The 23,146-nt window shown below is 36.3% G+C and overlaps 1 pseudogene; it reads right to left on the bottom strand.

Moving 5' to 3' along the window:
* Positions 1–18,271: 18,271 nt before the first annotated feature.
* Positions 18,272–22,911, bottom strand: LOC129509726 (heterogeneous nuclear ribonucleoprotein A1-like; annotated as a pseudogene).
* Positions 22,912–23,146: the final 235 nt, after the last annotated feature.

Below are 23,146 nucleotides of genomic sequence, written 5' to 3'. Positions count from 1 at the left end.
GCAGACACTGAAAGACAAATACTATAGGACATCACTTATATGTGGAATCTGAAAAACCAAACTTACAGAAAGAGAGTTTAAGGGGGTTACCAAGGCCTGGGAAAAATGGAGGTTGAGGAGATATTGGTCAAAGAGCTTCCAGCTAGCAGGTGAGTAAGAGCTGGGTGGGCATCTAATGCACAGCATTGTGTTTCTAGTTAACCGTACTCTACTACGTATGTTAAAGTTGCTGAAAGGGTAGATTTTAAATGTTCTCACCACACACACACACACACACACACACAAAAAGGTAATTATGGGACTTGATGGAGGTGTTAGTAACACTAAAGTTGTGTTCCTACTATATAACATATGAGAGTATCAGATCAACAGGTTGCACACCTTAAAGTTGTATGTAAACTATATCTCCACAAAGTGGGGCAAAAAGAAAAGCTGAAGTTGTTAAAAATTTAAAGCTTAAACTTAATTCTTAAAAAAAAAACAAACAAACAAAACTTAATTCTTTAGATTGAGAATGATTAGCATCTGGTTCGGTGGCCTAGCCCCCCATTTTCCCAACTTAGGTGTGAATGTCTAACTACGGAGGTTCTTCGGGTTGCTGATTTCGCCTCCAATTACTATTTCCTGATAAGAGATCAACTACGAAAACAAAAATAAATTATAGGGGAAAACTTGGAAGCAGAGTTTGGCCTGTGTTCAAGCCCATAGGGATGATACATTATAATAAATTTGAATCCAAATATATATATTTGGATTTTGATTTGTGTGTATTTGTATTTATATAAGCAATTACATATATAATTACAATTATGTAAACAATATGTAAACTATATTTATTTATGTTATATATTTATATATAAATACAATTCAATATATTATTGTATTAAGCTATAATATTGTATTGTATAAGCTATAATCTAAATGAGATTTTTTAGAAAACTAGACATTCCTTAGAGGTCTATCAGGAGTTTTAATGATGTTATGCAGGGAATGGCATGATGAAATTTTTGTTTCATGAAGCCCCTGTCCTCTAGTATAGAAATGTGATTGAAGGGAACCAGTATGGGAGAGAGAACCAACGGGGAGTCTATTTTGTGGGTTATTAAAGTCTGAAGGCAATTTTGATTTGATGGTCAGGTAAGAACAAAGGTAAGAGAAAGATTCTCAGACTTCAGTCCTCTGTACATATAAGATATTGCCCCCAAATGAGTTAGGGAACAGAAAAAAAAAGAAAAAAACAATACTTAGGGAAAAACAAGATAATTTAGTTTTGAGAATGTAGGAGTTTGAGGTGCTTGCTGTAAATACAGGAAGGAAGGATCAAATGCCAGCAACCAAGTTAGCTGTGAGCTCCCTGAAACCTTCTCTATTTTGTTTTCTGACTGAATCCAAGGAAACAACTGAGGTCATCTGCAGACTATATTGGTCGCACATAAATGAAGTTTGAGAATCTTAGGTGATAGGATAGCTAAAGAGTGATGGCGAGGAAAGGTGAGAGAAACGACAGAAAATGGTGCTATAAAGTATCTGGAAATAAATTATGGGAGAGAATATTGAAAAGTGCCCAAGGCTGCAGATACTCAAATGTGTCTGCTAGAGGTTTTGATCTTAGCAAGAGCATTTGTTTCTCATGGACTCTGGAGTGTTAAGAAACTACTCATAGTTCATCTAATGACGATTTTTCTTCCCCCTAAGCACAGTCTTGTCTTTCTTTTACTCCCTCACACACCTTCTTCCAGGGCTTTGTAGTGAGTGATCTGTGCATTTGGAATGAATAAATGAGCATGCTTAGCTCAGCTATGCCTCTCTTCACCTTGAGAATGAGTCTCCTTCCCATATGACTTTCCAGTGCTCTTTTATACCGGGGCTTCCTCTTCTGAGGGGGTCCGACTGGATCAAACCACAGCATGACTAATGGGTATATTAGTTTTCTAGGGACTGCTTTAAAGAAGTACCACAAAGTGGGTGGCAACAGAGACTCTTTGTGTCATGGTTCTTGAGATTAGAAGTTGAAATCAAGTTGTAAGCAGAGGTGGTTCCTTCTGAGATCCGTGAGGAAGACTTAATTCTATGTCTCTTTTCTAGCTTCTGGTCATCTCAGGAGTTCTTTGGCTTGTAGGTGGTACTGAACCCACACCTTCACACTCTTCCTCTGTACATGTCTATCTCTGTCTCTAAATTTCTTCTTTTTCTTTAAAGATTTTATTTATTTATTCATGAGACACACAGAGAAAGAGAGGCAGAGGCACAGGCAGAGGGAGAAGCAGGCTCCATGCAGGGAGCCGAACCCGGGACTTGATCTCGGGACTCCAGGATCATGCCCTGGGCTGAAGGCAGCGCTAAACCGCTAAGCCACCAGGGCTGCCCAATTTCTTCTTTTTCTAAGGACATCAGCCATATCGGATTGGGGCCCACTCTAATGTCTTCCTCTTAACTTGAATATATGCAAAGACCCTATTTCCAAATAAAACTACAATTCATATATATATATATATATATATATATATATATATGGTTCAATTAAATACATCCAGTTTTCTTTTTTTATTCAATTTTTTCAAATTAGAGGTATATTTGCTATAAACAAAAGAATAATAATATAAGGAACATACAATTTGTGATATTGAAATTACAGCAACTGTGTTTGAAATATACGGGTTTTTCATGGGGATATCTTTCCTATATATATGTATATATTTATAAATATATAGAGATTTACCTAATTTTTTGTTTATAAATATAATGTAGTAGAGTGATATCTAGGCAATTGAGTTATATATGTATTATCAATTTACTAATTTTTATTTTCCACTTCTTTCATGAAAAAAATTGCTTTAAGTTATATATTAGGAGAAGCTGCAAAAAATGCTGAAAACGAGGCAATAGGAAATATAATGACAATATTTCATGAGGAATTTCACTCTTGCATTTTTTCACATGATTTATACTATCTGAAAACAGATTAAAACCTTCAAAATTTGATAAATACACATTTTATAATTTCTAGAATTTTAAAAATAAATCATATTAATAACTAATATATATATGTTTGAATTTAGGTTGTTTAAATTTAGAATGGTATCTCTAGACTGTCTCTTAAAAAAGCACTTTTGAGCACATTAATAGCAAGTATTTTTGTAAAATCCTTTTTAGAGAATATTTTTGACATTTCCTTTCTTGTAATTACTGCCTGATAAAGGCAAATTAGTTTTAATGATAAACAGGATATAATCAAAATTTCCATTATAATTTCTGTTCCTAAAACAATTATTGTATTTTAATAAAAATCATTTTAGATAATTATTTCCTCTATTAGGTAGAAAATAGGTTACAGTTAAATAATATCACTGTTTGGGGCACCTGGGTGGCTCATTGGTTGAGCATCTGCCTTTGACTCATGTCGTGACTGGGGGCCCTGGGATGGAGTCCTGCATCAGGCTCCCTGGGGGGACCTGATTCTCCCTCTCCCTGTGTGTATGTCTCTCTCTTTCTCTGTGTGTCCCTCATGAATAAGTAAATAAAATCTTAAAAAATAATTCCACTGTTTAATATTATTCCACCATTCTCTTTATTACAGAAAACTCTTGAGAGGAAATATGAGTACGGTTTGCATACTTATTTTTATTTATTGAACACATTTTTCTGACCATAATATTTGGTTTGCCTAAAAGACTAAATTCATTGTAATGGTTTATATACACTTTTACCTGCAGGTAGCAGCAAAATACTATTAATTGAGAATAATTATCCTCTCTGTTATCAAGATTTTAATTGTAATACATATGCTTAGATGCAGGATTCTTATTTCCCTTAAGACACAGTTACTTAGCTTTTTTTTTGTATGAGTTTATGTAAATTCATTAATAACTCTAAATTAAAGGCTTTATTTGTTATTTATAGGGGAGCAAATTTAATCTTTCCTTGGAACTTCTCAGAAATGTAATTTGTAGATGTCACCTTAGTCCTACTGTGGAAGGAGAGTAGCATGCTGTTTAATAAGCCTTTCAAATGATTCCGAGGCAAGCTAAAGTTTGAGATACATGGATCTAAGTCAGGGCTGTGCAATAGAATTTTCTTTGATCATGAAAATGTCCCATGTCTATTTTTTCCAATGCAGTAGCCAGTAGCCACATATGCCTACTAAGTACCTGAAATGTGGCTAATACAGCCAAGGGACTGATATTTAATATTATTTAATTTTAAAAATATTATTTAATTTTAATTTATTTAAAGTTAAAAATCCACTTGTGGCCAATGACTATTGTTTTGGACAGCACAAGTCTGAATGAGTCTACAATTTCAAGTGATTAGAATGGCAGAATTAATAAAGGAAATGTAAACTTATTACATCTTTCAACCACTATTGGAATCTTTGATGTTTTAATTTACTATAAGAAAAAACTTAGCCCATTATAATTTTGATCCTACAAAATGACTAAAATAGTGGAATAAATTACCTTGGCAAAATTTGTGAAGTGCATTTAACAGTACATTTTTTGCTAAATGTATCTGAGTGTGGTAGGCACAAAGCTCAGATGATGTTTGTGTCCTGAATAAACTTCCCTCTTTGGTGAAAACAAGACCAATGAATGTGAAGGAAACATATCATGGTTAGGTTACTTTTTATGTTAAAGATAAATGGGTTTTGCTGATACAATAAATGTCCCTATGCATTTGATAGTAAGTTAATTAAAAGGGAGATTATCCTGAATGGGACTGTCAGTGAACTTTTTTTTTTTTAAGATTTTATTTATTCATTCATGAGAGACAGAGAGAGAGAGAGAGAGAGAGGCAGAGACACAGGCAGAGGGAGAAGCAGGCTCCATGCAGGGACCCCGATGTGGGACTCGATCCTGGGACTCTAGGATTATGCCTTGGGTAGAAAGCAGGTTCCAAACCACTGAGCAACCCAGGCATCCCTGTCAGGTGAACTTTTTAAGAGAGAGACATAAACCGCAATCACATGTGATTTGTCATTGGCATGCAAGAATATTTCAATATATTAAAATCAATTAACATGATATACCACATTAAAAGACTAAAGGATAGGGATACCTGAGTGGCTCAGCGGTTGAGCATCTGCCTTTTGCTCAGGGCGTGATCCTGGGATCCAGGATCGAATCCCACATCGGGCTCCCTGCATGGAGCCTGCTTCTCCCTCTGCCTATGTCTCTTCCTCTCTCTCTGTGTCTCTAGTGAATAAATAAATAAAATCTTTGAAAAAAAAAAACTAAAGGATAAAAATCCTAACATCATTTCAAAAGATGCATTGGAAAACAATTTCATAATAAAAACCCTTTACCATTAAAGATAAACTGGATATAGAAGAAATTTACCTCAACATAATATGATAAGCACACAGCTAATATCATACTCACCATTGAAAAACTGAAACTTTTCCTCTAAGATTAGAGACAAGGAAAGGATGCCCACTCTCACCACTTCCATTCAAAATAGTATTGGAAGTCCTAGCCAAAGTAATTAGGCAATAAAAAGAAATAAAAGGCATTCAAATCAGAAAGGAAGATGTAAAATTATCCCTGTCCACATGACATGATCTTATGTATAGGAAATTCCAAAGACTCTACAAAAAGAGAACTGTTAGAAGTAATAAATGGAGTAAAGGTGCATGATAGAAAAATCAATATACGAAAACCAGTTGCTTTTCTATAGAGCTGAAACTAATGATCTGAAATAGAGATTAAGAAAATGATACCACTTATAATAGTATCAAAAAGAATAAAATGCTTAGGGATAAACTTAACCAAGGAGCTAAAAGATTTGTAGACTAAAAATAATAAAATATTGATGAAAGAAATTAAAGAAGACATGAATCAATGAAAAGACATCTATGTTCACGGATTGGAAGACATAATATTGTTAAAATGTTTATACCACCGAAAACTACCTATAGATTCAATGCAATCCCTAGCAAAATCTCAATGGCATTTTTCATGGAGAAAAATCCTAAAATTCACATGGAATCACATAAATCCCAAATAGACAAAGCATCTTGAGCAAGAGGAACAACTAATGGCATCACATTTCTGGATTTCAAAATATATTAAAAAGTTACAGTAATTAAAATAGTATGTCATTGGTATAAAGATAGACATACAGACCAAAGGAAGAGAATAAAGAGCTCATGAAACAGCCACATATATGCATATATACTGTCAACTGATCTTCCATAAGGGTGCCCAAAATACACAATAAAAAAGGTATATTCTGAAAGACAAATGATGTTGAGTAAGTTGGATATCCATATGCAAAAAAATTAAATTGGATGCTTATCTTACATCACATACAGAAATAAACTCAAAATGGATTAAAGACTTAAGTATAAGAAATGAAACTGTAAAACACTTAAAAGAAAACATAAGAAAAAAGTTTTTTTAAATATTTATTTATTTATGATAGTCACACAGAGAGAGAGAGAGAGAGAGAGAGAGGCAGAGATACAGGCAGAGGGAGAAGCAGGCTCCATGCACCGGGAGCCCGACGTGGGATTCGATCCCGGGTCTCCAGGATCACGCCCTGGGCCAAAGGCAGGCGCCAAACCGCTGCGCCACCCAGGGATTCCCAAGAAAAAACTTAATGACGTTGGCCTTAGCAATATTTCCTGCATATGACACCAAAAACACAAACAACAAAGGCAAAAATAGATGATTGAGACCATATCCAACTAAAAAGCTCTGTACAGTAAATAACAGACAGGTAGAAATTAGGTATTGTAGAATAGCTCACATAGGCAGAGTTTTTAATATGTGCTAAACCTGGCTCAGGTTTTACATGTATTAATTTATTTAATTATTAATGGAAAACCACTGAATGGTGACCATTACTATTAAATTTTCCTGTGAAAAATTTCGGCACAGAGGTAATTTATCCAGAATTACAAGTAGTAAATGGAGGATTTCACAATATGGATCACAGTTCCACAGTCTTTGTACTTACACAATGCTTTATTTGCCTTTTAATGGGATAGTTAATTTTGGAATGTGGAATGAAAGCTCCTTCTCTCATTAAGAAAAGTGTTGAGATTATAGGCAAAGACAAAAGATATTGGAGTTGGAGAAAAGAACATTTGGGGGGGCAGCCCTGGTGGCACAGCGGTTTAGCGCAGTCTGCAGCCCAGGGTGTGATCCTGGAGAACCTGTATCGAGTCCCACATCAGGCTCTCTGTATGATGCCTGCTTCTCCCTCTGCCTGTGTCTCTGCCTCTCTCTCTCTCTCTCTCTCTGTCTCTATGAATAAATAAATAAAATCTTTAAAAAAAAAAAAAGAACATTTAGGGGATGTGGACATTGAAGGAAATTGAGGGAAACTCTTGAAAAAATGCAATAATTCTAAAGGTAAAATGGAAAGTAAGATAATACTTAGAAAATGGTAGATGGAGAAATAAAATTGACAAACGTAGCAACTCTGGGAAAGTTTGGAATAGATGTTCTGTGATATTTAATAAATCTTCAAAAAAAGAACGGTAGTTACTGTTTAAGGTGGACAAACCACAACCATAAATGTTAGCTATAAAATGCAAAGCATAACCACCAGATATTACAAAGTGGACCTACTAGTGGTTTAAACCTGGTCACTGGGACTTGGAGAAATATGTAGATTTTTCTAAAGTCAATGTTACAGTCCTTTTATTTGAGATATGTGGTCTAGGGGTCTAAAATAAAATTTTCCTATTAGCATTCAATTAAGTTCTAAAGAATAGAAGTAGACAAGATACTGAAGAAGAAATATGACTGCCATTTCACTTTTATTGCTTACAATCTGGTTGATATAAAAAGAAAGTAGATGAAATTGAATTGTGGGAAGGAAAGGACACATTTAAAAATTTGACAAAAAAATTTATAAGACAAAAATGTGTTTATTTTTAAAAAAAGGTGGTATGAAACAAAGAGAAAGGGGGGAAAAAGCAAAAGACACAGAATACAGAAAATATACATCAAAACATCATAAACTAAAAACCCACCCTCCTACAAAAATCTATTTAGTACAGACTATTTTATTAAACTCAAATAGAAAACAAGTAGGAGGTACAAGTTATCTGAAGAAAATTTTTCAACAGAAAGAAGAAGGAGGTGGGAGGAGGAGGAGGTAGAAAAGAGGAGGAGGAGGAGGCGGAGGAAAAAAGGAGAAGAGGAGGAAGAAGAAGATGGGGAGGAAGAGAAGGGGCAGAAAGAGAGGGAGAGAGATTAAAAAGAAAATAGAAGTTTTGGAATTGAGTCCCACATCAGGCTCCCTGCATGGAGCCTGCTTCTCCCTCTGCCTGTGTCTCTGTCTCTGTGTCTCTCATGAATAAATAAATAGAATCTTTAAAAAAAAAAAAGAAAAGACAAGAGCAAAATTGGAATAAGCATGATCAGAAATTTATAACAAGACAATATGTAGACTTATGAAATATGATGGTTAATTTTATGTATCAACTTGACTGGCCATGAGGTGCCCAGATACTTAGTTCAACATTATTCTGGGTGTTTCTGCGAGGGAGTTTTTGGATGAGACTAACAATTGGACTAAAACAGATTATCCTTCATAGTGTGGGTGGGCCTCATCCAATCCAGCTGACAGCCTGAAAAAGCAAAAACCCTGATCCTCTCCTAAGGAAGAGGGAATTCTCTAGCAGACTGCTTTTGACTTTCATCCACACCGTCGACTGTTCTAGGTCTCTGCTAGGTGCCCTTCAGACTAGAACCACACCATCAGCTCTCCTGGGTCTTGAATCTGTGGGCCCCCATGGCCAATTTGGACTCACCAGTCACCATAACATTTTGAACCCCATTCCTTATGATAAATCATGATAATCAGCCTGTCTCTCTGTCTCATTGTCTCTTTCACACACACACACACACACACACACACACACACACACACACACAAACATACGTACACCTCCTATTTGTTCTGTTTCTCTACAGAACCCTGACTACAATACAATATTCACACGCTATCCGATGGAGAGAAAGCAAGGTGTAAACTAGTTCCTGTTTGGACTGTGAAGAGGTAAATGGGCATTTTATCTTCCTACAAAAGTATCAGCTACAATACTGTACAAAATTTATACAGCTTCAGGCATAAAGCAAGAAAAGGCACAAAGCTGTGATCTTGTAGGGAAAGGAATCACAGGAGGGAAGCTCCATCATTCAAAACAACATTGTGCCTTGGGGCACTTTTCAAACTATCAAGGAAATGGAACTCAATCACTAAACAGTTTTTTCTAAATGACTGAAATAAGTAGGAATCAGAGACTGACATCTTGAGACACAATTTGAGAGACTTAACTAAAGCAGTTAGGTGTACAAATAAGATCCCCCAAACTGCTTCCTTCATCCTGTATCATAATACTAAGTTAAGCATACTGTAGGCAATGATCTGTAAGGTCTGGTGGAAAATGGTACTGGAGGATTGAGTAAAATACAGATTATAGAATTTTTACAATTAAATAGAGACATTAGCAATCGGATCGTGTAACATGAAGTGGCCCCGCTATTGAGTATACAATATTTTCAAGCACACGTGGACCGTTCACAAAGATGAACCACTGTTTGGAGCATGAAACAGATTTTGACAAATTTTAAAGAACTTTAATCACACAAAATATATACCCTAACCAAAATGAAATTAAGTTAAAATGAATAACAAATGTATCTGGAAAATCCTGAAATGGTTGAAAACTGAGCAATACAGTTCTATATAGTCATGGATAAAAGATAAAAGAAAAAATATAAAAATGTTTTGAACTGCATAAAATGAGAACATAATCAAAATTTGCGTGATGTATTTAAAACAATGCTTATAGCTTTGAATGTTTGTATTAGATAAGAAAATTTTAAATCAATTTCCATCAATAGAGGCTAAGAAAAGGGGATAACACTAAACCTAAATTAAGTTAAAGTATGGAATGAATTAATAGAAGAGCTACATCAGTTAGAAAAAGACAAATGAGAAAAAATTGAGTAAAATTAAATGGAAGTTATTTGAAAAGATTAGCAAAACTGATAAAACCCTAGCAAGACTTGTCGAGAACAGAGTGAAATCAAAGTGTCATCAAGGGTTGCAATCTCATGGTTCAATGTCCTTTTCCAACCTCAGTTGTTGAATTACTAACATAACAAGCGAAAAAGGGACATCACTACAAATCCTGTAGACATTAAAAGATAATGAGGGAAAAGTATATGCAATTTTATGAGAATTAGTTTTATAGCTAGAAAAAGATGGAAACATTGCATGAAATACACAAACCACAAAAGTGATATAAGAAGAAAGGGAAACATATGGAAGAAATTGATCTTCTAAGAAAAACAAAAAAGTTTCATTTGAAGTAAATTTTAGATCTTTCTTATTTACAAAGAATGCTTTTAAAATACTTAGGAAAGAAATAATGTTAGCATTTTACAAAATAATTAGGATAACATAGAAAGAAATAACATTCCCCATTTATTAAATGGAGCTGACAAAATACTGATGCCCATTGCTTACACTAAGAAGATGTAGAAAACTAAACAGATATTTGATGCTCATAGGTTGGAAGAGTCAATATTTCTGAGATGTTCATTCTTCTCAAATTGAACTAGTCATTAAAAAAAAAAATCCCATACTAAATTCACCAAGCTCTTAGGTGCTAAGGATTTATTTTATTTATTTATTTTTTTAAAATTTTTTAAGGATTTATTTTAATGGAACAGATTTGTTGTTAAATTCTAACTTCAATTCTAGTTAGGAAGCCAGAGGAAGCAATTAGCTTGCCTACATGTGTATCTGTGCTGTCCCAGAGGGCAACAGAGACGATACAGAACACAAGGTTTCGTTAAAGAACAAAAGGCATGAAAATCGAGTACTAACCAGGCAGTGGTCAGACGAAGACTTGGGAGAAATCAAATAGTATGGGGTGAGGACTATGTGTGTGGACTTTTAACTCCACTGCTGCCTGATGTTGCTGCAGGGGGTAAAGGGTAAAGGACATAGCTCCACCTGGTAACCGTCCAGCACGCAGGAAAGCGTCTCATGCAGAGTCATCGTTGCTAACATTAATGTTGGGAACAAGAACGAAAGTGTGAGTTTTATGAACTCTGAGATTCACTGTAGTCAGACTGTTAGGTTGGGAAAGCAGAAAAAGAAATGGAACAAGGCCATTTGCATTAATACAAGTCTGTATTCCATGTCTACATAAAATATTTTTTAGTGAAATTGTTTTTGCGAGGCATAATAGAAGTCCTCATCATTTATCCAAATACGTTTATTTACCATCCACCAGAGGAAAGAACCCAGCATTTTCACAGAAGGCTTTCTTCATGATTTTATTCATACCATTCCATTTGATCCAATCAAAATAATTACAAATTATGAGAATATATTTTGAATTGGAGGTCTCAAATTTGAGAATAATTCTTGTTTTATTTTATTTTTTTTTTCATTATACAATTAAAGACTAAGACTTCACTTATTTCGAGTGGAAAAGATTAAGTGAGCAAAATAAGAATTTGCTTCCATTAAGAAGCCATTTATCTTCCGTAGCTCAGTGCTTGCCTATTCCAAGAAAAGTCAAATGTCCTTACCTTTTTCAGAAAAGCATTAATACCTGTTGTGAAAAACCTTTATTAATGCTAATTGTTCCAGCAAGCGATGAATGGGAAACAGCAGGCCCAGGGCTTGTATGTGACTATCTACAATAAAAAGAGGTTCTATACTTCATGGGCCTCGAAGTGTGCAGCTGACCCTCCTGATTACAAAAGGTACAGAGTGCCATTAAAAGGCACTGAGATTTCCTGAAGACAATTATAAAGGCATATAACATCTGTTCTCAATCATGGGCGACAGGAGAGAAAATGTGCACCGCGTGATACGTTACACACAACAAAGAAGCCCAGCTGTGTGAAGAAAAGCGTGTGAACAGGCGATGGCCAAGCACAGAATAGTGCAAAGAAAGCATTGTCACGATGACAGTGACCCACGGCCATCTCTTTGCGTGGCTCTGTGGTGCCAAGATCTGTTTGTTCTTCCCACAAAAAGGGCCACCCATGACATCCTCAATTATGGGTACGAGTCTTCAAAGACTACTATTTACCAGACAATCTGGATTTAACATTTAAAACGACAGGCCTCAAAAAAGCTACACGGTGCAAAGCATTTTCTCAGCCTTTGTTCTAACAGCCCAGGATCAGAAATACCTTTATCTCCTTATAGAAATCTATGTCATTCCGAACCAGTTTTACATAACACAGGTTAGAACTAAAATAGCCTCGTAAGAAATATCAATGGGAAAAATTATCGTGGAAAATGAAGATTGGAGAAAGTGATGCAACCATTTACACCCGTCTCCCTACTACTTCATTCCGTCTCTCCTTCTCGCTGGGCTTCAGCCAGCTGTCTCCTTGTTTTTCTTCCAACATAACACGCGTCTCCAACTGGGTCTTTGTACACATTGTTCTGTCCCCTTGGACTTCTGTCCGCCTGGTTACTTGTCCACCAGGCCTTCTCCTCCTCACCCATGCAGACGCGCTGACATTGCTAATCACGGTAAGGCCATTCCTGAGAAGCCTAATAGAAACTGAACCCATTCCACACCTTTCCAGTTGTTTCGGATTTATTTTATTTTTTTTCACATAGCACTAATTAACAACAACATGATATCTTCTTAGTAATTAATTTTGTATTTTTGTTACCTTTCCCTGGAAAAGTTTTGCTTTGCAAAGTGAGGATTTGAGCTCTTCTTGTTCAATCCTGCCCCATGAACCCACGCATGACGGAAGTCCAAATTCTTTCTCAAGTGATTGAATCACCTTACGATTTCTGTAGTTCTGTAGATTTAACTGGGTAGCAAAGGGTTAATCCAGCAGGTTAAGGTATCTGAACCCTACATTTTCCAAATCAAGGACTAGCCCTTAACCTGTTTAAGAGGCAGATTTACTTCTGAACCGTCTGAAATATCCTGTCTGATAAGAATGTCTTTGTAGGGGCCCTGGGTGGCTCAGTTGGTTAAATGGTTAAGCATCTGCCTTTGACTCATGTTATGACCCCACGGTCCTGAGATCGAGCCCCTCTGTGGTGCTGGGCTTCCTGTTCAGTGGGGAGTCTGCTTCTCCCTCTTCCCCTTCTCCTGCCCATACTCTCTCTCTCTCCTCAAATTAAAAAAATAATAATCTTAAAAAAAGATAGTCTTTGTATACCTGAGACATCAAGTACACAAATGGTTTATGCTAACAATGTAACTTATGGTGAACACCTATTTTTGTTTACCTGTGATTTGAGGCCACTCTATCATTTCGACCTCTGGGCAACTGGAGTCCAAGTGGCTAAGGTCAATCACGTGGATGTCCCATGCCTACACGACAGACCAATAGTGAAAACCCTGGCTTCCAGGCTCAGGAAGGCTTGAGCTTCCTTGTTGGGCAACACTTTGCAAGTGTCACCATATGTTGCTGCTGTCTTTCTGACTCTACTGGGAGACAACAGTTGGAAGATGGAATCTGGTTTCTCCTAAATTTTGCCATATGCACCTTTTCCCTTCGCCAATTTTAATCTGTATCCTTCCACTGAAATAAACTCTAACTATGAATATAACAGCTTTCTGAACTTCTGTGGGTCTTTCTAGAAAATCGTTAAATGTAAGAGTGGTCTAGAGGACCTCTGAGACAGTGATTACATTCATGCTTGGATGAAAGGGAAATAATCATTTTTTTTTATTATATGCATGTTTCCATTTGATTTTAAAAGTTATTCAAAGTAGGAAAGAATAGCAAGTAATACACACTATATTTAATAAGGTGTGGCTTATAGCAATTTGAAATATCTATGGAGGGATCCCTGGGTGGCGCAGCGGTTTGGCGCCTGCCTTTGGCCCAGGGCGCGATCCTGGAGACCCGGGATCGAATCCCACGTCGGGCTCCCGGTGGATGGAGCCTGCTTCTCCCTCTGCCTGTGTCTCTGCCTCTCTCTCATTCTATGTGACTATCACAAATAAATAAAAATAAAAAAAAAAATAAAAAAAAAGAAATATCTATGGAAACATGATTATTTTTCTTGGCTAAGTTCAGTATCAGCAATAAAAAATATATATATATATTATATATATATATATATATATTTATATATATATATATAATTTTATTTATACACACACACACACACACACTCACACATGCATACACAGTCACATGCAAGTGTATGTATCCCTAAGTAGAAGTTTTAGAACTCTGGGGAGAGAAGAATTTGATTATTATTATATGAAGGATAGAGCAGTACTAATACTTAAACACAAAACTCAAGAGATGAGGAATCCTGCAACATGTGAACAATCACCTCAATGAGGAGATTCTAAGTCCTTTATTTATTTATTTTTAAATCCTTCTAGATATGCTTACAGGGAAAAGCCTGGAACCAAGCTGGTTTTATATATAAACCTAAAAATGTTAGCACAGTTTTCCAGTAATGCAGTAAAAGAAAGCCAAAACCCAAAATGATAAATACCATTTTGATCTAAGGCTTCTTATATTCATTTAATCAAACTTTTATGGGAAAATAGCACTGAGAATGTGATGGCTTCTATTACTTTATTGCAACTTCATTTTATTTAAAAGGGTAGTAGAATGATTACACAATCTAAGTTCTCAAGAGAGCAAGTAAAAAATGTTCTGCTCAACCTCAACTGATTCCAGCTTACCTGGATGCAGAAGACTTAGGTCAGATGCTATGAGAGTTTTATATCTGAGGGTCTTAGTCATGTTCACTTTGAAATCATTTTTACACAAATCTGCTAATCTCCAATAAAGCATTAGGAAGCACAGATGGTCCCCTACTGATGGATGGTTTGACTTATAATTTTTTGACTGTATGATGTGTGAAAGTGATACATATTCCGTTGAAACTATACTATGAGTTTTGAATTCTGATCTTCTCCTAGGCCAATGCTGTGCAGGAGATACTCATGATGCCAGGCAGTGGTAGTGAGCTGAGGCTCCCGGGCAGCCACATAATATCATGAGTAAGCAACCAGATATATTTACAACCATTCTGTACTGTACAACCATTCTGGTTTTTACCTTCAGTACTGTATTCAACCAATTACATGAGATGTTCAAAACTTTATTGTAAAATAGGCTTTGTGTTAGGTGATTTTCTCAATGAGAAGCTACTGTAAGTTTTCTGAGAAGTTTAAGGTAGGCTAGGCCAAGATATGATGTTCAATAGGCTAGGTGTTTTAATTTTTTAAAAAATTTTATTTATTTATTCATGACAAGCAGAGGGAGAAGCAGGCTCCTTTTGGGGAGCCTGATGCAGGATTCAATCCCAGGACCCCAGGATCATGCCCTGAGCCGAAGGCATACGCTCAACCATGGGGCAACCCAGGTGCCCAGGTTAAGTATTTTAAATATATTTTCAGTTTGTGATATTTTCAACTTTAGATGGGTTTATCAGAAGATAACCTTATTATAATTTCAAGGAAGACATTACCTAATTGTCCTTAAATAATAATTTCATATACTTTCAGACTAATTTTATGAATATTCAAAAGGTTAATGTAAATGTAGTAAATTAAAAATAATATTAATGCTTTGGATTTACATTAGTATTTCTGGATTGGTTATTGCCATAAATCATCATTCAAATATCACTTACATTATTTCTTAAAAGAGATGATATTACATTTTAGTATATGTGTAATGAGAAAAATAGCATGAATTTTAAAAACAAAATTTCAAAAAAAGACATTAAGTTCTTACTGATTTATGAATATTATCATAATCTCTGTTGATATATTTATTACTATAGATTTTTCAAAGAAACACTAATGACTATGGTTTCATTTTTTATCTGGAAATATCTGGATTGTTTTCCTAAGCAAAGGTAATTTTAATTGCAGAATCATGAACTTTAGGGTTGGGATGCCTGTGGGGCTCAGGGGTTGAGTGTCTGTCAAGCTCAGGGCCTGGTCCTGGAAACCTGGGATTGAGTTCCACATCAGGCTCCCTGCAGGGAGTCTGCTTCTCCCCCTGCCTCTCTCTCTCTCTCTCTCTCTCTGTCTTTCATGAATAAATAAATAAAATCTTTAAAAAAATAAATTTTAGTGTCATAAGTTTCACATATTGATATATAATTAATAATACACATGTTAGAAATGTATTTTTTTAGTGGGAGTTCTTTTAATTTTTTTGGCAAGTAAAGAAAATGTCTTTAACTTAGCAAAATAAAGTGTCATGTAGACAATTATGAATGAATCCATTGTGAAATGCAATTATTTTTCTCTGTGTCTATACAATGTTTAAAACAAAATATAATTTCACATTTTGGTACCGTGCTTTTAACTGAATAAAGAAAGATACAGCATTATAAAATCAAAATGAATAGTGAATCATTTCAGTAACAGCAAATTCCTACAAAATCATAAAAATTAATTTCAAGAAAATATTCTTCATATTAAAAAAAACTACGGTCACAATGTTAAAATATTCTTCATATTAAAAAAAAAACTTCTACGGTCACAATGCTCACATATAGGAATCATTAGAGAAAATGTAATTAAAGCAAATATTAAAAGCTTTTTGCAACAATTTCATGTGAGAGTAAATCTATTGACTTCTGGGCCATGAACATCATTATTTATGAAACAAAGTACAAACTGGTTAACACACTCACATGTTCTAAACATTCCTCTTCCTTGGTCATCTTCTTCCTTATTAGCCGAGGGACTCGGTCTCTAATTCACAGTCAATACAAGCTGTGGCTCTCTTAATTTCCACCCTCAAGTTTACAAGCTTCTGTGTATCTGCATCCCTTCCTTACCCCTCCCCTAGTTTTCAGTAGAGAACAGCATCCCTTCTACAATTTCATGAAAATTCCTCTACCTTGTATGAAGCCTTATTTCAATTTTTTCCTCAGTTCTTCAGTACTTTCAAGAGTTTCTTCTAGAACTTTTTCCATCAAATGGATTAATACATACAAGCATAACCACCTAGAGCACACACAGAATAGGTGAATGGATAAACAAATTGTGAAACATTCAGGTAATGGAACATCATTCAGTGTCAAGAGATATGAGTTACCAAACTATGAGAAGACATGGAGGAGGGGCGCCTGGGTGGCTCAGCTGGTCAGGCGTCTGCCTTTGGTTCAGGTCATGACCTCCAGATCCAGGGATTGAGCCCCATGTTGGGCTCCCTGCTTAGTGGGGGGTCTGCTTCCCTTTCTCCTTCTGCCCCTCCACACTTCTCTCTCTCTCTCTCAAAGGGGAAAAAAAAAGACATGAAGGAATCTTAAGTGTATATTACCAATAAAGAAGCCAATATGACAAGAATATAGACTGTTTGATCCCAACTATATGACATTGTGGGAAAGGAAAAACATTGAAACAGTAGAAAGATCAGCAAAAATGATCCCTTGCAAAAAAAAAAAAAAAATCCCTTGCCAGGGACAGGCAGTAAGTGAAGAGAAGAAAAAGTGGAATACAGAGGAATTTGAAGACAGCGAGACTATTCTGTGTGACACTGTAATGGCGTATACGCAACATTCTACATTTGTCAAGACCCATACGACTATATACTACAAAGAATAAGCCCTAATTAAAACTATGAACTTAAGTTAATAATAATGTATCAGTATTTGCCCATCAATTATAACAAACATATCACATTAATCCAAGGATAGGAGAAATTGAAAAAAAAAAAAGGATAGGAGAAATTGTGTTGTAGGGAGGGCGAGAATATGGGAATTCTGGTTTTATTTTTTTCAGACACATTTATTCAGCATTATGATCAGACTATTACACTAAGCAATCAATAGCATGGGTACAAAAAAGTTATCAACAATAAAACCCTTCGTTGGAAGGGTTCACACTTTCCACAGAACAGAAACTAAAATCAACCTGTTAGACAATGTCACAAATCCGGTCCTCGAGCTGTTGCCCATATTATAGTCTAAAATGTGTCTCCTTTGTGGCCACAGGCCTGCCACCACTGTGCTTGGCTGAGGTCACTAGTCTGTCAGAACCTGCATTTTCCCTCTTGCTTCTCTGGTTCTCCTGTCCTGCTAAGCCTCGCTTCCTGGTGATAATGAAAACCTTCTGTCACTATCATAACAACTGCTATGGCCGGAGCCGCCGTAGTCCCCTTGGTTTCATGGTTTGGCAAAGCACTGGCCTCCACCACCACAGAGCCCAGAGCCTCTGCCTCCCAACTTTCCTCCTTTCATGGATCCAAAATTTGAAGTTTGACTGTTATAACTGCCCAAATCATTATAGCTCCCATCACCTCCAAAGACGCTCCCATTGCTACCAAGTCCATTTTAGCCATCCCCACCGACTCAATCTTCCACTGCCACCAAAGCCACTTTGTCCACTGACATTTTCTTCATGACCAAAGTTGTCATCCCCACTCAAACCACCATCACAACCTCCACTAACGTTTCCAGAACCTCTTAGACCCTTTCGGTTGGGTAAAGCACTGGTCACCTCTTGCTTGAAGTAGGGTTTTCCTTACTTCACAGTTGTGGCCATTCCCAGTATGGTGTTTTTGAGTGACAATCTGCCTATGGAGTCATGACCATCAAATGTCAAAAAAGCAAAGCCTCTCTTCTTGCCACTGCCTAAGTCATTCATGCTTTCGATCGCTTTAGTTTTCCCATACTGTTCAAGATAATTTTGTAGATGATATTCTTCAGTGTCTTCTTTAATGCCACCAACAAAAATATTTTGCACAGTGGCCTTTAAGACTCTTCTCTTGAGAGAGCGCTCTTTGGTTCCACAGCTCTTGCATCTACCTTGTGTGGCCTTGCATTCATGGCTGCATCCGCTTCCTCCACAGTGGCATAGGTGACAGTCCCAAAGCCTCTGGAGTGCTTGTGGTTTACCACATAGTCCATAAATTCTCTCCATTGCTCAAAAGGATTCCTCGGTCTGTCATTGGTTGTTTTAAACCTCAACACTTCAGTGAAGAACTTCCGAAGCTGCGCAGGCTCCTTGGGGGACTCAACTTTGACCCGCCAGTGGAGGGAAAAGAGACTTAATTATGCTTCCTCTGCAGCATCCATGGGCAGAAAGAGAAATTCTGTATTTTTTAATCATTTTTTCTGCAAACCTATGACTGCTCTAAAGAACAAGCCATTAATTACCAAACAAAAATAATCATTATGCTTGTTATTATAATGAATAATTATTAGACAAAAAATACAAAAACATACAAACACATGCTAATTCTTTAAAATCCCACATGTCTATAACCCCTTCATCTTCTCCTCCTTACCAGCCAAATTTCTTTTGTCTCTAAGTCCACATTTTCTGCTAACTTTTCAACTGCCTTGGTCTGACTTCTAATCCCGTGTGTTATTCATGGAAACAACTGTCTCTAATGTAATTGATGACTGTATTTCTCTAAATCCAGTAGATAGTTTAAGTCTTATTTTACTTGACCTTGACAGAATTTGGCAATACTGTAGTATTTTTCCTTATTTTTCTTTCTTTAAATACTTTGTGTGCGTGTGTGTGCGTGTGTGTATGTGAAAGAGAGAGAGAGAGAGAGAGAGAGAGAGAGGTGGGGGTATCACTCTGCCATGTTTTTCTGTGAACATCTTTGGCCACTCAGTAAATTTCTTTTCAAGCTCATTGTCTTCCTCTTCTCTTCAAATTACTGTATTTTTTTTTACATTGTTCAGTTGAAACTCTTCTTTGTGTCTATTCTAAAATTTCTCCCTTGCAAATGAAATGCTCCACTTGTTATTTCTGGCTTCTGTGTACTCTAGTTTTCTCATCTGAGTTTCTGATCAATGACATGATTGACAAATCTACTTGTGTGTTTCCAAGTTACTTTAAATCAGCAAGTACACACTAAATTTACCTTCTCCTTCAAAAGCCAACCCTCTCTTAGAAAACATCATCTTTTTTAATCCCTTGAAAAAAAATAAAACAACAAAAGGTCATTCCGATAACATCTTTCCATCTTGATCCATATCCAAGGGCTTTAGTTTCAAGTAATAGAAAACTCTAGCTCGTTTAAACTAAGGAGTCAATATATTGACAGCTTTAAATTGATAGTTTGGCGGTTTAGTTCTTTTGCAGCACTAGCTATGTTTTTTTTTTGTGTGTGTGTGTGTGTGATTCTTTTCTCTACCCTTATCTGTATCTAAGTCTCAATCTAAGGTTGCAAAAACAAGAACAGCCATTCACAGCAGTATATGTTTCATCATTCAGAGCCAGGGCTGGAGGAAGGTAAGTCTTCTGACAACTCTAACCTAAAAGTTTTATTTTCTTCTGGTTTGAAGATGTTGGGTCACTTGAATAACCTTAAGCCATAAACATTACACATAAGATAACGGGGGCACCTGGGTGGCTCAGCGGTTGAGCGTCTGCCTTTGGCTCAGGTGGTGATCCTGGGGTCCTGGGATCAAGTCCTGCATTGGGCTCCCCACAGGGAGCCTGCTTCTCCCTCTGCTCGTGTCTCCGCCTTTTCTCTGTGTCTCTCATGAATAAATAAGATATTAAAGAAAAGAAGATAGTAATGGTTCCCTTCATCAAGGTCTATCCTTGCAGTTGTGACTGGGTTAATCATATTCAAGCAAATGGGTAGGTAGGGTTTTAAGGGATTATTAGCAAGGCAATAGCAAACTTCAGAATCTATCATTCCTCCACTTACTATTCATGTATGCCTTCTTTCTCATACAGAAAGCTTCAAAAATAGACATGTTTAAATTTATCGCATTCAAACCATTTTCAAAGAGAGACAAATTCATGTTTCTTCCAGTTGCTATGTTAAGCTCTGGTTCTAGAGTCTCTGTTATATCAGCTCTCATTTCAATTGTATATTGTCAGCGCTCTTCATATCCCAGTCATGGGTAAGCTATCTACTTCTTACACACATGATCTATACTGAAAAAGAAAGAACAGAATATGTGCAACGAGCCACCTCAGTTAACGTGCTGCTGTTTGAATTAGTCACTATAGCAGGAGGCTAAGACGTTTAATGTGGGTGAATTGGCAGTAGGGGGAATGAAAGATTAGTTAAATAGCGAAGAATAGGAAGATAAAGATCAAACCATAAAAGTTCTAAATGATAAAACTAAGAATTAAGGATCCAATAGCCAAAAATATTAAGTAGGGTCACCATAATGTCACTTTTGATCATTATGACTACCCTGTGCTGGCGTAAAGAAGATGGAAGCATGAAGTCATTTAGTCAAGTGAAACTTAATTTTAAGCAGTGAGATTTATTCAGGGACTATGAAAAGGGTTAATAACCATATGGGTGTAGGATAATAAGAAAAGTGCCAGAATTGAGCATGTACTGTATGTTTTGGATGTTAGTGAGTTTGTATTTTTTTTTGTTCTTTTTTGCATGAGAATCTTATTTGTATCTGCAGTCAATAATTTATTCTGATTTTTATTTATTTTACTTTTTTAAAGATTTTATTTATTCATTCACAGAGACACACACAGAGAGAGAGAGAGAGAGGCAGAGACATAGGCAGAAGGAGAAGCAGGCTCCATGCAGGGAGCCCGATGTGGGACTCCATCCCGGGTCTCCAGGATCACGCCCTGGGCCAAAGGCAGGCGCTGAACCGCTGAGCCACCAGGGCTGCCCTTATTCTGATTTTATTTTATTTGTTTTATTTTATTTTATTTATTTTATTTTATTTTATTTTATTTATTTTATTATTTTATTTTATTTATTATTTTATTTTATTTTATTTTATTATTTATTTTATATTATTATTATTTTTCTTATTCTGATTTTAAACCCTTGTTCTGTTGTCCTTGCAAATGAGATGGGAAAAGTAATTTTTTTTTCTGTTATTTAGATGAATTTGTGTAAAACAAGGGTTTTCCTCTTAAATGTTTGAAGAAATTTACAAATGAAGCTCATCCAAAGACTTGACTTTTCTCTGTGAGAAGGTATAAAATTATGAATTCAAGTTTATTAATAGGTAGAGAATTGGGATCCCTGGGTGGCGCAGCGGTTTGGCGCCTGCCTTTGGCCCAGGGCGCGATCCTGGAGACCCGGGATCGAATCCCACGTCGGGCTCCCGGTGCATGGAGCCTGCTTCTCCCTCTGCCTATGTCTCTGCCTCTCTCTCTCTCTCTGTGTGTGACTATCATAAATAAACAAAAAAAAAAATTAAAAAAAAAGGTAGAGAATTATTCAGATTGCCTATTTCTTGTGTCAATTACATTGAAATTTTTAAAAAACAATTTTATTTATTTATTTTAGAGATAGAGAGAGCATGAGCAGGGTGGGGGAGAGCAGAGGGAGAGGGACAAACACTCCTGAGTACAGAGTGCCACGGGGGACTCAATCCCATAACCTTGAGGTCATGACCTGAGTCAAAATCAAGTCAGATGCTTAACTGACTGAGCCACCCAGGTGCCCTTAATTACACTGGGCTCTTAATAAAATTGCTTTTACATGCAAATTTATGATTTTCTTATTCTTAAAATCTTTATATAGATAGATATAGATATCTTACAGTAATGTTTCTTTTTATTCCTGACCGAGAAAATGATCCATTTTCAATTTTATTAATACAATAAATTTTATTTTTTATTCACATTTTTTGTTTCTAAAAAACATTTTCTGATCTCATATTTGTCATAATTTCTTTCTATTTCTCTAGAAATTATTTTATTTTGTTTTTTTCCCTAGCTTTTTCCCCCCCTAGCTTTGTACTCTATTAGTTTCCTGTGGCTACTATAACAAATTTAGTGGTTTAAAACATCAGAAAATTATTTTCCCATAGTTCTGGATCCCAGAAATCCAAAATGAAGGTATTGATAAGGCTATGCTACCTGGATAGTCTCTGAGGGAGACTCTTGTATTTGCCTTTTCTGGTGACTTCTGGTGGTTCCAGGCAGTCCTCAGCTGAAGCTGCATCCCCCAAATCTCTTCCTCTATAGCCATATTGCTTCTTCCTCTTTGGTCCCATCTCCCTTGTGGATCTCATGCGAGGGAACTTGATATTGGGCTATGGGCACAAGGGAATATACAAGATGTTCTCAAGATCCTTGGCTTCATCACATCCATAAAGACCCTTATTCTAAATAAGCTTACAGTGTCAGTTTCTGGAAATTAGGATGCTGGCATATGTTTGGAGGGCTAATACTCAACTCACTGCACTTTGGCAGTTAAAGGTTTAAATCATAGAGTTTCTGTCATGCACT

Source organism: Nyctereutes procyonoides, unplaced genomic scaffold, assembly GCF_905146905.1.
Source record: "Nyctereutes procyonoides isolate TBG_1078 unplaced genomic scaffold, NYPRO_anot_genome, whole genome shotgun sequence".
In the NCBI taxonomy this organism is placed as follows: domain Eukaryota; kingdom Metazoa; phylum Chordata; class Mammalia; order Carnivora; family Canidae; genus Nyctereutes; species Nyctereutes procyonoides.
The sequence above is the reverse complement of the archived record's forward strand: the minus strand, read 5'-3'. Positions and strand labels throughout refer to the sequence as shown.